A 13,001-nucleotide genomic window follows, 5' to 3' on the forward strand; every position below is an offset into this window, starting at 1 on the left:
AAATTAGAATGAAACCAAGTGTTACAAATCGGAGGGGAAGGTCTCATTTATGCCAAAGATGTGAAGTCCAGCCCATAAGGGGAAAGCATGATTGCTTCAATGCTATTTCAGCCCAAACAACACCTCTCTCTTTCCTGGCATTTGACCCAATATCATAATCTGTGCTGTCAAAGCCTATTGTGTAAAATCAAAATATATATCTTTAGTGACAACTTCAGACATTACATTACAGTTCCTTCACAAAGATAACCTCAGTGTGCACTTTCAGATATACGCTATGTAAGTGTCAAGGAGCTGTCAACGAGCCAGGTCATCCACACAGAATGTGTGGGCAGGTACACACACAGAAGACACACAATGCAATTAGCTTTTTATGAGCATGAAACAACACAGCAACATCCCTGGTTCATCTTAAACTCAACGGAGGCAGGAGTTGTTGAAACTAAGCTCTAGGTACAGCCACTCCCCTCTAGACTTTCACTCTGGGTCCCTCTTAAGCAGACGAAGGCTGCGTTGAGAGGGTGGCCTCCTCCTCTGGGCTTTTTTGGTGCGTTGCTTCTTGAGGGGAGAGTGAGAAGCGGAGGAGAGCCAGCAGGACGGGGACTGTCTGAGGGCCCACGGTGGCTCTCAGCTTCTAACCCTGTCCTGGAAGGCCCTCCTTCTCCTGATGTCCCTTGATCCCTCAGGTCTCCTGCTTCTATCAGCTCCCAGCTCATCCCTTCTGCTGACTGCTCCTCAGGGTCCCACCACCAGGCTCCCTCCCTAGGAGGCTCTTGGAAGGCAGCCCCCCCCCACTCTTCTTCACCCAGCCTGTCCCTGACACAGTGTGCTGCCATAGGGAAAGCTTCAGTTTTTACACTTGAGGGAGAAAAGAAGAGGCATTTGGCTCAACCTGTCAGTGCATCAAAATCCTGAAAACTTGGTTTATTGTCAGCTCCATTAATTAAGTCCCCGAGACTCGTATTTCCAAGCTTGGAAGAATGTTTCAGCGGTATCCCTAATCCAGATTGTTTGGTGGAGGAGTTCATCTTCCTATTGCAGACCAGACACCTCCCCCAACCCAGAATAAGGAGAAAGGGAGCAGGGAAATCTCAAGCCGCTTCTTCTCCAGTTTTCAGATGAAAAGCTGCTACGGCTCTTCCTCCTCCATTCATTCCACCAGGCTCTATTCTTTCTTTGTACTCTCCCAGCACTCTGGAGGCATTTTCCTAATCTCATTGAAATGTCTACACTTCATTCATCCTTACAGCCCATTCAACAGGTCTCCATAGAGCGGTGAATGGAAATGTGTTTAAACACATCAGCTGGGCTCTGGAGGAGGGGAGGAGGAGGTGGCAGGGCTCTCTAATGGCCAGCCAGATGCTCCTTTTCTTGCTGTTCTTGTCGGAGGTGGCTTTCCAGCCAGCAGGGGCCCATTTCCACTTAATCAGGAGCAATGTGCCCTCAATTGGCATTTGTCTTTTTCTTGGCATGCTTTCCTGCTGTTAGAAACATTCAGCTGCACAAACCTCCCAGTAGCTCTGGCACTGCCCCTGGCCCTGGAGAAAAATTATCCAATAACAGTGGCTTTCTACAGCTGATCACCAAGGAAAAGCCATTATACCCTCTCCAACATGTCTCAGGTGAAAGCAGGGATACCTCTGCATAGGAATGGGCCAATATGACCATTTTGGTTCCTCACTCTGCCAGATTCAAAAACAGTTCTCCACATTTCCATATCTGTGATTCTTTCCCCCAAAGAAGTTCTAATGAAAATTCACCAGTGTTTTTTCTCCCAAAGTACACATCTTTGACTGATCTTCATTGACTTCTGAAGCACAGTTTGCTTGTTAGTATACTGATCCTAACAATTTACGTAATACCTCCCAGCGGATCTGGTTGTCCTTATTGAAACCACATTCAGTTACATTTACTATCTGAATGGGGGGGGGGGGATATGAACCCCAGACATTGTATTTAGATATTTTGGTCACAGACCATCATAAGATAAAACATACGGATAAACTGAATACATCAGACTTAAAACAAAAGGGAAAAACTAGTAGTTAAAAGGTGATTATATCATACATACAGTGGTACCTCGGTTTTTGAACGTAATCCATTTCGGAAGACTGTCCAATTTCCGATATGTTTGAAAACCAAAGCATTTACTTTTGGAAGCATTTACTTATGGAAAACTCAATACAGAAGCCACGTTCGAAAAACAGAGCAGTTGCTTCCGGATTTTTGGCATTCGAAAACCAATACGTTCGACTCCCAAGATGTCCAAAAACTGAGGTACCACTGTACATACATAACTTTAAAAGATAAAAACAGGGACAAACTGTTAAAGGCGACTATAAGGGAAGGAGTGCAGAGGAGCACAGGTCTTGCATTTTGGGCCTAGTTTGTGGTGCTAACTATCTTTTGACCAATATCCATCCTGGCAGTGCAAAATATAGCAACTGAGTATGTAACATCTGGGTTTTCATCTTGAAGTAGAAGGGAAGTATAAAGTTGTACTGTATGACCTGGAAATTTATGTTGTATAGGCAAGATGACCCTAGCTTGTATATCTGTATAGTATTGGCAGTGAAAAAAGACATGTTCCGTTGTTTCCAGTTGCTCAGAGCCACAGGGGCATTTCCTCTCTTCGTATGGTGCCTTCCTAATGGCATCTGGCTCTGCTTAGTGCATCCCTTGCCCCTTCTCTGGCCACAGGCTCCTCCCGCTCTTTCCCCTGGCTGGGCTTGTCTCCTTCCACTGGGCTTGACGGTTTGGTTGAGCTGTCTTATTCTTAACTTCCCTCTGCATCTCTAAGCTGGTCAAGTAGGTTCTTGTTTGCAGGCCAGGGCCAGCCGAAGATATTCTGGGGCCAACCCCAAAATGGTGCCAGGGAAGAATGGGTGAAGGAAGATCAGGAAGAAAGATTGGCATCAGGACCAGCTGCCCCTGCGGACGCTGCCACCTGAGGCAGTCGCCTCATCTTGTCTCATGGGCGGGGCTGGCCCTGTTGCTGGCTCTGTGCAACTGAGCAATATTTGAGGGAATGCAAATCCCATCTGCAGAGATCTAATATTTAATAACTTATCAAAATTTCTACATCAAGGTGAGCTGGACCAAGCCATTTAGGTGGCAGGTGCAAGAATGGCATGACTGAATGCTTCATCAAAGAGGTGGGGGGACCTCCTAGATATCAGGGAGAACAATTGCCTTGTAACCTCCTTGCTGATATGCTAGCTTAAATGGACAAGGGTTTATTCTAGAAACAAACAAATTCTCCCGCCTGCAATTTCTTTTTAAAATCTCATTGACATTTATGTGAACTAGGCCAAAATCAAAGCTGTAGGAGCCAGCCAAGCCCCAGTCACACCAGGGAAATCGTGTAAGAAACACTGACTCAGGTGACTCAGGTGAGAACTTCCAAGGCAGGCTTTTTTCTTTGATCTGAGCAACTAAAGGATTTAGCTTGCTGCAGGTCTTGGCTGCAGACACCCTGTTGGTTTTACAAAATGTCACTCTATTCCAGACAATAAGAGTCCCTGCACATATTTTATACATCTAACTTTACAATATAAAATTCTTTGCAACTGAGAAAATGTCTTTTCAGATATAAGTTAGCTTTGTGTGAAGCATCCCCCCCCCCCCCCCGGTAGATTCTTCATTTCCATATTTGGACTTTTCTTGAAAAGATACAAGACTTGGTTCTCAAGTAAGACCAGTGTGCAGTTGGTAAGGTTCAGTGTTGAATACAAATTCAGTGAAACCACAGAGGAGAAAGCATCTAAATCATACTGAAAATATGTGGTTCGTTTAGCCAAATGTAAGTGGTGGCTCTTCCCCACGTACATATAGGAAAACGGAAAAACACATATATTCATTTGAACTAAGTTCAGTATAACACCAACTTTTTTAAAATTTGTATTTTTAATTTTCATTTATAACAAAATGACATTTCAAACAGTAAAAAAGGTGGTCATTACATGTTAAACCTCAACTCCCCTCCCCCTCTTTCTGCAGTTCCTTAAATTTACTCTTTCCCCCCTTCTTTTCGATCATTAAAATGAATGTATTACCAAGCATGTTATTAATATTTCAATCAATACCAGTGATTGGTAAGACAGATTGCTTCCAGAAATGGCAAAACATATTTCTAAATATATCTAGCAAGGGGGAAAAACTGAGAATAAAATATAAAATACTGATACAGTGATACCTTGGTACTTGAACGGCTTGGCTCCCGAACAACTAGAGAGAGACCTATTAGACTATAATGTTAAAATGATGTCTAAAATGTATAAGTTGCTTTTAGAATGGGAGACAAAAGACGAACAAGTGAAATCATCAGTGATACATTGGGCCGTCGTTATTGGTCACAATATAGAAATGGATGCATGGGAATGATTGTGGAATACAGATATAAAATTTACAGCATGCTATGGTTTAAGATAAAATTATATGAAAATGCTATATAAATGGTATCTAACACCTACCAGATTGGCAAAAATATATAAACTGAAATTGAATAAGTGTTGGAAATGCAAAGAGAAAGAAGGTACTTTTTTCCATATGTGGTAGGCTTGCAATAAAGTTAAAGCCTACTGGGAAATGATATATAATGAATTGAAAATGATGTCTAAGATAACATTTGTAAAAAAACAAAACAGAAGCTTTTCTCTTGGAATTATGGGATCAGAAGTACCTAAACAATATAGACATTTATTTATGTATGCAACCACGGCTGTGAGAACAGTATTTGCCCAAAGATGGAAAAAAGAACCAGTCCTGACAAGACAGGAAGAGCTACAGAAATTAATGGACAAGGCAGAAATGGCAAAACCTACTAGAAGAATAAGAAACCAAGACAAACTCTTTAATAGGGAATGGAAATCTTTTATTGAATATTTACAAATTGTAAACAAATTAAGACATTAGCAGGATTACTGTAAAAATGTGGAGTTGCTAAAACTTATATGAAATAGATGAGGAAAAGTATAAATAGATTTACTGTAATTGGGAAATATAACACCAACTTTAAATATATATATATATATTTTTAAAAATGTCCAGTAGCACCAACTAAGTTTGTTCTAGGTATAAGCTTTTGTGTGTGTGCACACTTCTTCAGATACACAGCTACCTACCTGAATTTAAATACACACACACACACACACACACACACACAGTGTGAGAGCAGGATGGATGCTGCATGCTGCTAGACTTGATGGGCCTTTGGCCTGATCCAGCGCTGCTCTTCTTACATTCTCACGTTTGGTTCCCAGGAAACAGCAGCCTAACATATGTGCTGGTTACAGTGAGAGTCCTGTGTTGAATATAAGTTCAACGACTGATAAACGCTGTGGAAAAACTTGCACTCCTCTCAGAGTGGGACAGGGTCCCTATGAGTCATAAAATATTTCAGCAGGAGCAAAGGGACCACAAGGGCAGATTCTCATTTGGGCCAGAGCCAGCTGTGCAACCTGATTTCAGTGTCAGAGGACATGTGAAATAGCAGAGGGGTACCTGAACATGTGCAGAGTGCATTTCCTTCAAATCCTATCCACAATAATGGGAGGAGTGGAGTTAGTTGGGAATGGCTGCCAAGCAGATTTGAGCCCCAGCACATTCCTTTTTAGAAACCAACAAATATGTAGGGAAATGTGGGGACGGGGGGGACGGGATGGGACGTAAGAGTCTAATTGCAAGGCGAAGATCTGTTTCTCCCCTGCTAAAACAGCCAACCAGCAACTGGCAGGGCCTGGTGCCCCTGTCTCCCCCTGTGCCGGCCTTACGAGGAGGAGACTGGGGGAGTTGAGTGGCGCTTGCCTGAGTCTGCAGCTCCGCAGTCTAGGCCAAGAGTGGTGGGGTTGTAGTCTGAGCAGCAGACTGGAAATCTTTGAAGAATAGACTTCAAAGGGAAAGGGGAGGGAAGAAACAATGTATAATCTTCATACAAATATGCTCAAGGGTCTCTGAAGCTCAAAGCCTTTCCTGATTTTAGAATTAATTATCACTTGCCACTAGCAAGCTTTTATTCACAGGTAACTGGTACAGCAATCAGAGGCCTTTAGGTGTAAAATTCATGAAATTATATTAAACTGATTAAAGCTAAGTAAACCACCAGATTTCCCTTTGGTATCTTTGCAGCACTCCCCCTCCCCAAATTCCCTTCCAAATGTTTGATGTCAAATCCTCTGCATCATTTATATGCAGGGAGTGGGGCCAGCTCCCAAAAATTCAAATGCTGAAAGGGCTATACTGGAAATACTGCAAAATATAAATTAGAAATTATCCTTGCCACGCTCTCCGGCTTTTTGGTGAATAAGTGAGCATATGCAGGCTCAGGCACCAGTGTTCCTCAACAAATGCAAAAGCGGTTCCGGGAAGGAGTCTTGCTGGTGTAAATCAGCATGCCACAATTTGAGTTATATTGTTGGAGAGTCTGACCCCAAACCATTTGTCAACCCCATGACTCTACCGTCTATATTTTCAGCATTCTTTTTGACAATGGAAGGAGAATGTCACAAAGATAACTCTCCCTAGACTAATAAATAAATAGTTGACATAGTTCTTCCCATCATCTCTATTTCCCAGGGACAGTCCCGGATTTACAGAAGCCGTCGTGGTTTCTGATATGATCCTGGAATGTCCCGCTTCTCCTTAGGTCATCTCTGTTTCCTTCGGAGAAAGGTTGGAGGGCATGAGGTAAGACTGGGAACGTCCCCAGTCTGAAACCCTTAATAGCCGCTACCAGTCAGTGCAAGCAATGCTGACTCCTCGGGTACTTTCCTGTGTTCCTCTGCCTCCTTTGCTTGCAATCGAGATTTTAAGAGGGGTAACTGATTTGCGATAAGTGATCCCGGAAGAGCTGCTGATTGTCTAAATTGGCCTTAGTTCGGTGCTGTTAATTGCTCATTTGTATGGCATAAGACGAGTGCTGCAGAAGTCAACAAGTTCAGCAATTCCAGGATCGGGATCAGCATGCCCTAAATACAAGCATTTAAAAGGAGAAGCCAGACAAAAGTAGTACAATAATGTAAAACTGTCGAGATTGTTTTTGATCTCTCACTCACTGATTATGTGTCAGCATTGCTCCAATAGCTCCCAGCTTGTACCTACGGGGAGATGTTTTCTCAAAGCTCTGCATGAAGAAAGTTTGGTTCCTTGCTTGTTTCATAGGGCCAGGAACCCATGCCTGGAGGCACTTGTGGGCTGGATGAGGCAAAATAATCTGAGCTTGAATCCTGGCAAGGCTCTGTGGGCAAGTGCTTCTCGTGTTGGAGAAATTAGTCAATTACCTGCTCTGGACGGGGCTGTCCCCCCCTCTGAAGGAGCATGTGTGCTGCCTTGGGATGCTCCTGGATCTAGCTTGGTCACTGAGGTCCAAGTGGTCTCAGTGGCAAGGAGTGCCTTTTAGAGGCTTCAGTTGGTAAGACAACTGCAACCATCCCTGGACCTGCAGAGCTTGATCACAGTGGTCCAGGCACTGGTAAGTTCAAGGCTGGACTACTGCAATGCAGCCTACATGGGGCTTCCCTTGTGCTTCATCTGGAAACTGTATTTGGTGCATAAGGCTACAGCATGATTGCTTATAGCAATGGTGAAACTGGGCTTTATTTCACCTGGGCTAAGACCCAGTTTGGCACCCCCACATGCACACAGAGAGAGACTGAGAGCCTCAACAGTGCCCCTCTGGAGGCTTCACCTGGGGCAAAACACCCAGCTAGCCCTGCCATAGCAACAGCTCTGCTCATAGTAATGCAATTTGTCAATTATTACACCAGTGCTCCAAGAACTGCACTGGCTGCCAGTTCACTGGGTTGAGCTCAAGATGTTACTTCTGGTATATAAAGCCCTTATCAGCTTGGGGCCAGTTTACTTAAGGGATCACCTTGCCCCCACATGCCAACCCTGTCATTTGGAACTGCGGAACGTCCCACCTGCATTTGTAAGGCGTGTGGCAGCACTTATACTTTGGAACTCCCTGCCTATTGACGTTAGGCAGGGGCCATCACTACACTCCTTTAGACGCCTGCTGAAAATGTTTCTGCTTCCATCAGTTCTGTATTCAGACACATTACTGGTTACATGTGTTTTATTGTTTTTAGATGCTTTTAACAGTTAAATGTTTGAAATATGTTTTTATTTCAACTGTGTTTTCATCACAGATGTGTTTGCCACCCTGGAAGGAATAATGGATGGAGAGGAACGGACATATGCAAGAAAGGTGGTGGTCATGGTTCAGAAGGAGAGGTGGCCCTCAGCCCTGCTCTATGATCAGCTTGGGGCTCTTAAATCCACGAGCAGGACCTAAAAGCAGTGGTCAACGCGGAGCTCTGGTATAAGAGGGGGAGGAGAATGCTCGGAGAGCTGTGACTTTGTGGAAGTGTCTTTGTTCAATTTTTAGATTTCTTGGTAGATCAACTCATCTACCCAGACTGCTGCATATAAAAGGGTGTGGGTGTTTTCTTCTTTGGGGGGACATTCTTGTGTGATGAACAGTTAGTTGCCAAGCCCATCTCTTTTGGCTCATTGCTGAGATTCCCAAGACTGCAAAGCCGCAGGTGACGGGCTTTGCTTCCTGCCCCCGGCCAAAGAGAGAATTGTTGACCTTCTGGAGCATTTGTTTGATTAGAGATAGTTGACACAGCTTGTGGGAAATCATTTTGTAGGGGGGAAGAATCTTACTAGTTCCTCTGTATCCTTAGCTTTCATCTTCCCTCCTGCTGCGTATCAAGCACAGCCCACCGAAAATATCTTGTGAGGACCAAGGGTGAGGCCAGGCAGATCTTCCCATCAGGACAGAGAACTGCAGCCTGCAAAAAGGTTGGGCTGTTGATTGTGACTCAAATGGCCTCTGTTCTGAATTCCAGGGTTGGAAAGCATATCTCAGGATTTAAAGATGGTATTGGGAATGGCTATAATACAATTCCTCCGAAGCCCATTCTCATGACCAGCTGTGGTTTTCATTTTATATATTACTTACTAAGACCTTCCACCTTTTCTTCATGGAGCTCCAGCGGACATACCTGCTTCTCCCCCTCATTTTATCCACTTTAAAAAAGACCCTGTGTGGTACGTTAGGCTGAGAGGCAGTTCCTGGCCTCAGGCCACTCAGTGATCTTCATGGCTGGGTGGGAACTTGAACCCTGGTCTCCCAGGTGCTAGTCCAACACTCTAGTGGTCTAGTGGACCACTCCAGCACGTGGTCGTCTTTCTCAGGGATGCCTCTCTTTTGGAATGACGAGAGATAGAAAGTGTTAACTGGGTCATGTTTTAGGAGGGGCTGGGAGTTAGACCACCCTCTCTGTCCATGGGGCTGCTTTCTCACAGCTCTTATTGCCGGCTGCTGCTTCTCTTCCTCCCCTTGGTTAGGGCCTGGCTGCTTGCTGCTTGGAGAGCCAGGGAGCTGGTGGGCCATGGCCTTCACTCCCCCTTACACTATTGACTAGGGGACTAGGGGACAAGTGAGCCATCACTTGTCAGTCAGCCCAGAATGTTTTGCCACTTGGGGCAAAACAGAAAATGGGGCTCCACCTCTTTCTCCTCCCCCACTGCATGAGGTGACTCAGGGGGGCCCAGGGAAGCACTGGGGGTGCTGAAGGTGGTGGGGGATCAAAAAGGAGGCTGGAGAGGAGCAGATGATGGTGCGGGGGGGGGGCTGTGGCAGCTGTGCTCCTTGGGGCCCAGATCTCCTGCCCCTCCCAGCTGTCCCTAGCCAGCTGCCCAAGGCAAACTGCTTCACAGTGTCTCATGGTTGGACCGGCCCTATGTCCTTCACAAGTGCCCAGCCAGCCTAGCCCTTGTTGCTGGCCCTGTGTTGTGCCCCTGTCTGCAGTGAATATGCTGGTCAAAAACACCTCTCAAGTTCTTTCCTTTCCTTTCCTTTCCTTTCCTTTCTTTCTTTTTTTTAAAAAAAACCTGTGATATTTTGGTGATTATTGTGAATAATGCCCCAAATGGAACACTTGGAAGTTGTTGAGCGTACTTTTTTTGTTCTACAAATCTAAGTGCATTCAGAACTCATATTTTAATCACAGTAGTCCTTCAAATGCAGTGGTTGTACATCTGGAGTCAATAGGCAGAAACAAGGATATCACAGTTTTTTCTTCCATGCTGGGCCCCATTATCATAAAAACAGCACAGTATGATGAAAACCATGGATCCTACACCAAGGCCTTGTTAGCCTATTTGACCGTGGTCAAAATGGCTTAAATAAGTGAATTACAGGGCCAAGCACAGGCATTCTTGACTCTTCAGCAATCTTCAGTGACCCACCAGTTCAGGTGGTCTGCTCTGCTCTTCTCTTCTCTTGAAGCTAACTGGCAGCCGCCACCAGCTCTTGCTAGGCTTATTCTTTATGAGACAGTTCCTGTCATGATTCATGGAGACAAAACCCTGTAACAAAGTTGGAAATCCCCTGATTTGGGTCAAGCTGCGTCCATGTAAGGCCAGCAGAGCAGGCTGTGACTTTTTGCGTCGTCATTCATCCTCAGGCGAGCTAGTCCTGGTGTAACTATTTATGAATGATGCATGAGATGTTGCGTCATGTGACCCTTAAGCAGTTGTCAGGTCTAGTGTGATCATTGCAACATAATTCAAGTCAGAGGGCGCGGAGACATCTAGGAGAGATGATGCATTTTACTATCACCTACACCAGGCTGTTTAACTGGCAGGAACACTGGTGGTAGCAACAAACTGATGTCTAATAATTCTATGGAATCAGGAACACTGGTCTTTAAAGCACTGGTGGAACTACACTGAACAAAATGGGGCTTTTCATAGCATCACTTTTGTTTTTGGCAGTCCAAACAATTCAGAAAACATTTTCTGTCAATAGTTGAGGAAAGCACAACTCAACAGTGTTGCTCTACTGCTAGAGATACTGTGATGGGCAGACTGAGTTCCTTCCCTATGCAAGAACGGACACTCCAGACATTTGCCTCTGCTGCCACCATGTCCTCTTCTCCTGTCCCAGATGAGGCTTATGAGCCCTCGGGTGGGCAGGGGAAGGGTGGTGGAGGCGGAAGCAGAAGTGGGCACACAAGGTTTGAGACAAGCAGACCCTGACCCTATTCATGAAGCACTGAGCATTTGTGTGCATGACTGTTTGATTCCTTGCAACATCTCTAGTGCCAGTTGCAGTGGGTCTGAACTGGGATCCCTGGAAGTCGCTTGCCCCCTCTGGCTGCTGCTTGCAGGATGAAACCATAGACCTTAGCTGGGACACCAGCACCTCTTCTCATAATACTCCTGGTCCTGGAAAACACGTGACCACAGAAAGCCAATCCCATGCCAATGACGGCCAGATGGACAACACCCTTTTTGGTTTGTGGAGCTTTCTGCTTTAGGAGCCCAAAGGAGCCCCAGTGGGGCTCTCCCTGAGGGACAGAAACCAACTTGCTTTCTGTCCCAGCTACTTGCCCTGCCTGCTTGCCTGGATTCTTTTCTTAACTGCTCAGCTCCTTATAAATTAAATATACTTCCATTCATACATTGTATAACAGTGGATGCAAATACATGTAGCTGTATGCTACCCATATGCGTATTCCGTCCCAAGTCTTACTTAGCTAACCATATGAATTGCACTTTAAACAGAATTGCAAGTCAGAGAGAATGCCATGAAATTATGAAATTTGCTGCTTTAAATTAGCTTTGAGCATGCATCCCCCCCCATGTTGTTCTACTTGGCCTCAAATTATATTGTCAAGACTATTATGAACTTTCTATTACGGCTTTTCAGAAGGATTTTTCTTTTTTAATTCACTCGTGTTTAAGCACTTGCAAGATGAGGGCTCTTAAGTGTTATTATCCTAATGTTTTCATGAATAACTCTTCTATGTTGCCAGATAACTTGGGGGTGGAGGGAGAGGGGGAAATGGCAGCTGCAAGCTCTCATACTGCACCACATCAAAGGAATGCTATCATTCTTACGGATTTTGTACCTTAAGCTGCCATCTGTCGCCAGAAAGGTAACGGGTGAAGCCTTAGCCATCACTTGCCTCTACTTCACAACAACTCAATTTCACAGAATCATAGAATTTGCTTGAATTACGTGTGGTGCAGTTTTGTTAATGGCACAGATGCAGACCCAGTACAAAAGAAAAGAAGTGACAATCATTCTGCTAGCCAGGGTGGCCAGCACCCTGGTGGCCAGCCCTGGAGTGGTGTTTGGTTAGAATCTGGCTAACCGGCATTTGGTCTGGATGGCTGAGTGGATTTTGGAAAAAACAACGTGATTGTCACCATGCCTCAAACAATGCCTCTGTTCTGTGGACAGGCGAGACTTTTCATGCCACAATAATTGCCTGCTAATGCTTGCAGAACAAGTGGCTGTTAAGGCAGAGCAGTATAGCCAGTAAGCAGTTGACCACTGTGCTCCCAGTTGCCCTCTCCCTCTGTACAGAAGCCAGTTCAGGATGCAGAAACATCTTTTGAGTATTTAGGGATGCTCTGTTTCTTAAATGATCTGTGGAAGGTTATAGCTGTATCTAGCAGCGGTCCTGTTTAAATGCAGTAACTCAGCAGCGCCCTGTCCCCAGGCTGCTGTGATTTATTGTTTTGCACTGTGGTCCATGTCATATTTTGGAAAATTTGAATTTGGTCAGGGCACGGATGGAAGACCTCCAAGGAAATCAGAGGAGCTGCAGGAAGTGAGATGGCAGTTAGAAGAGGGGCGCAGTTCATATGCTGACCCTGGCTTAAAAGGCTTCTACTTGATGTAATAGGAGCTGGTTGAAAAATGTATCTGAATATCATCATAAAAACCTGATGTTTTGCGCATGAAAAAGCTTCACGTGTCAGTTTTCTTTCACTGACGATCACATCCTAGCCAACTTCTAAAATAGTTATTGAGCTTCCTCATCTACCTTAGTGACAGTTATCCACTATTCCCGCCTCCAGCCCCCCAGCCCAGCCATGGCAAGCTGAGGATTGGGTGGGTGTCAGAGGAATTTTGTGTCACGCCCACTGGGCTGCGTGGGGTTTGAAAGGAGCAGTTTTTACTCTGAACAGTAGAGGCT

General features: G+C 45.0%; 1 protein-coding gene and 1 long non-coding RNA gene across 2 annotated transcripts in view; both read right to left on the reverse strand.

The window, feature by feature from the left end:
- Window positions 1-8,088, reverse strand: part of LOC310658284 — a 256,099-nt gene extending 248,011 nt beyond the window's left edge. Inside the window, exon 1 of the long non-coding RNA XR_014502180.1 lies at window positions 8,056-8,088. This is a non-coding gene — a long non-coding RNA (uncharacterized lncRNA). The remainder of the gene's footprint in view (window positions 1-8,055) is intronic.
- GRM3 (glutamate metabotropic receptor 3) overlaps window positions 1-13,001 on the reverse strand; it is an 88,694-nt gene that overhangs the window by 59,052 nt on the left and 16,641 nt on the right. The gene's annotated exons all lie outside the window — the stretch shown is intronic.

Source organism: Podarcis tiliguerta (genome assembly GCF_965153285.1).
Source record: "Podarcis tiliguerta genome assembly, chromosome: 10".
In the NCBI taxonomy this organism is placed as follows: Eukaryota; Metazoa; Chordata; class Lepidosauria; order Squamata; family Lacertidae; genus Podarcis; species Podarcis tiliguerta.